This window comes from Spermophilus citellus, assembly GCF_964194105.1.
Source record: "Spermophilus citellus genome assembly, chromosome: 2".
Taxonomy (NCBI): domain Eukaryota; kingdom Metazoa; phylum Chordata; class Mammalia; order Rodentia; family Sciuridae; genus Spermophilus; species Spermophilus citellus.
This window is the reverse complement of record NC_138183.1, coordinates 132532195-132535788: the sequence shown is the minus strand read 5'-3', so window position 1 is coordinate 132535788 and position 3594 is coordinate 132532195. Positions and strand designations below refer to the sequence as shown.

Genomic DNA, 3594 nt, shown 5'->3' with positions numbered 1-3594 from the left:
CTTCCTGTGACATCCAGCTCACCAAATAAGCATCATCTATCTCCCATCAACAAGTCAGATAAGAATGTCAGCAACCTAGATCCTGTGCTAAAACAGAGCCAACAAGAAAGGCAAAGTCACTGTAGGCCAGGCAAGGACCAGAGGTTGATCCCAGGCCCATCCTGGTGCAGGACCACTGAGGCAGGTGGTGCTGTAGCCCAGGGCACAGAGGAATACAACTGGAGATGTTCCCAACCAAATAGGCCTGGCATTGAGCAGAGCAACACATAAGCTTTGGCATCAGATCTGGTTTCAGATCTGTTTCTCTGTTATTACCTAGAGGGTACTGGCAATTTGCCTAACGTCTTCTGTCTCTAAAAAGGGGAAAATTCCCATCTTTTGTGGTTGCTATAAAGATTAATAAAATGTTGTATATGAAGTCTCTAGCTCTACACTATTGCCTTCAACAGTGATTGATAGACTTGGCATGATTTAAAGTCCCAGCTCTACCTGCCTCTCTTCATTGTAAGTTAAAAAAAAAAAAAAAAGAAACACACACACACACACACACACACACACATATTCAAAACAAGATGATATGTGAGAAAGTGCATTATAGGAGCTGGAGTTGTGGCTCAGCGGTAGAGCCCTTGCCTAGCATGTGTGAGGCACTGAGTCCTATCCTCAGTACCACATAAAAATAAATAAAACAGAGGTATTGTATCCATCTACAACTAAAATATATATACATATATATATATTTTTTTTTTTAAGTGCACTTCCCGCCACAATACCTCCCGCCTTTGTTTGTGTTTCCTTGGCCCCGTCTTCATGACCATCTGGACCCCATCCGCCATCTCCAAAGGGCTCAAGAGGGCCCTGGCTCGCCCTCACCTTTATCAGCATCCACCCGGGGTGGTGGTCCTCTCCTGTACTGCACAGACCCGCAGGAGCTGCAGCAGGCCAGATGCAACCTGGAACCCCAGCCCTGAGCGCTTCGCAATCAATGACTTTGAAATCGGGCAACTTCTGGGCAAGGGTAGATTTGGGAATGTCTACCTGGCTCTACTGAAGAAGAACCATTTCATCATGGCCCTGAAGGTCCTCTTCAAGGCCCAGATTGAGAAGGCAGGACTGGAGCACCAGCTGCGCAGGGAAATCGAGATCCAGGGGCATCTACAACTCCAGAACACCCTATGCCTGTACAACCATTTCCATGATGCTATTTCCATGACAGGTATACCTGATTCTGGAGTATGCTCCCAGGGGTGAGCTCTACAGCTTGCTGCAGAAAAGCGGCCCCTTAGATGAGCAGCGCTTCAGCAACGATAATGGAGGAGTTGGCAGATGCCCTGACATACTGCCACGACAAGAAGGTGATTCACAGGGACATTAAGCCAGAGAAACTGCTGCTGGGGCTGATGGGTGAGGTGAAGATTGCAGACTTTGGCTGGTCTGTGCATGCTCTCTCCCTCAGGAGGCAGACTACACGTGGGACTCTGGACTACTTGTCCCCAGAAATAGTGGAAGGCAGGACCTATGACAAGAAGGTGGACGTATGGTGCGTCAGGGTGCTCTGCTATGAGCTGCTGGTGGGAAAGCCACCCTTTGAAAGAACCTCTCAGAGTGAAACCCAGGGAGGCATCCTCAACATGGATGTGACGTTTCCCCCCTCAATGTCTGTGGGGGCCCAGGACTTTGTCTCCAAGCTTCTTAGATATCAGCCCTCAGAGCGGGTTCCCTGGCTCAGATCCTGGAGCACCCCTGGGTGAAGGCTCACTCCTAGAGGGTGTTGTTGCCTCCCAGTACTCAGAAGGCTTCCTGAGCCCATCTACCTGTATCCTTCGTGTGTATCCAGGGAACTCTCCCTCATTTGTCTTTTTTAATATGGGATGCTAATTAATAAAAACAAAATCATTTAGTGCAAAAAAAAAGAAAAAAGAAAAAGAAAGTGCATTATGATACAAATAATTTTAAAAATCCACGCATTTTCAATTAAAATAGTTTATTTTCCAGATTAATCTGGTCTTTAATAATTTCTAAAATTCAAGTCTTGCTCATTAATGACTACATATAGTTAATATAATATAGTCATCCCTTGATATACACAGGGAATTAGTTCCCAGGCTCCCACAGATACAAAAATCTAAGGTGCTCAAGTTCTTTATGTAAAATAGTATAACATTTGCTTATTATTACATATACACATTCTCCCACATACTTTAAATCACCTCTAGATTACTCATTATACCTAATACAATGTAAATGTTATGTAGATAGTTGTACCATATTGCTTAGGGAATAATGACAAGAAAAAAAGTCTGTTTACGTTCAGTGTAGATGTATTTTTTTTCTGAATATTTTTAATCTAAAGTTGTTCAAATCAGCGGACATGGAATCCCTGGATAAGGTGGCAAACTGTATTTGTAGTCAGGTACAGATGATCTTTAATATAGCAATAAAAGCTGAATATAAAGTATTTACCCTATTAGTGAAGAAAACTTCACTTTATTTACATTGTAACTTTTTCATAATGAGAAAGCACACCTGGGATGAATTGAATACCTATTCTAGGCCAAGCCCTGTACTTTATGTAAGAGATACAAAGAACATGGGCATGTGTCTTAAAGCCCAGATGTGAAGATGTGGGGACCCTGAGGAGATCCTGGACTCTTAGTTTCAGCATGTCCCTCCCCAGTAGACACTGTGGACCTTCTCTAGGTCTTCCCTCACTTCTCTGTCTTCTCTGGCTGTCTAGCCCCTGATCTGCTGTCAGTGTGAACAGGCAATAGCTTCTGCAGTCAGGGCAGGAAGACTCAGAGTGAGGCTGGATGGGTCCTGGATTAGGGGACCCACATACTAAGAATAGAGGGTCAATAAGGAAAGCAGCCTGCTTGGAGCTGAGGGTGGAGACTCTGCCTGCTCCCCAGCTTTGGATGGCCAAGCCTGAGAAATCAAGCATTATGGAATCTTGTTGATTACAGGTCTGCATGGTCAGCAAGCAGTTCATGCAGAATTCACAGGAGACCATATCTCAGATCTAGGAAGGGTCTGGGCAGCCACTGTGGGACCCTATCAGCAAGAAATATTTTGGTACAGGACCAAAAACTGGCTGAACTGGAAATGCCTAAACTTTGCCAAGTGCAGGCTTCAAGACCTGAGTTAATGGGGAAAGGATGGTGGAGATACTGAATGGACTGGGGTAAGAGAGACCATGTAGAAAGCAGCTCCCAGGGGCTCCACCCAGATTCCCCTATGCTGAATCTTTATCACACTGAATAACTGCAAATAGCAACACACTCTCATCATGGGTAAGAGCATGGTTCACAGCTCTTTCATCTCACTTACTGACTTAGAAGGGTTACCTATCCTCCCTGAGCCTCAGTTTTCTCATCTTTAAAATAGGAGTAATGACACTTACCTCATAGGGTAATTGTAATTGTGTGAACTAAATGGTATAATGGATGTTAAAGTGCTTAGCGCTTGGCCTGGCCCTATTAAAAGCATGCAATAAAAGCTAGGAATTAATACTAATTAAATATTTATTGAATATCTATTCTAGGCCAAGCCCTGTACTTTATGTAAGAGATACAAAGATACAAAGATACAAACACT

At 44.0% G+C, this 3594-nt stretch overlaps 1 pseudogene across 1 annotated transcript; it reads left to right on the top strand.

The window, feature by feature from the left end:
• The first annotated feature begins 946 nt into the window (after positions 1-946).
• On the top strand, positions 947-1765 carry LOC308641570 (aurora kinase C-like; annotated as a pseudogene). Its single transcript has one exon. The product of its transcript is annotated as an aurora kinase C-like (transcript).
• The last annotated feature ends 1829 nt before the right edge of the window (positions 1766-3594 follow it).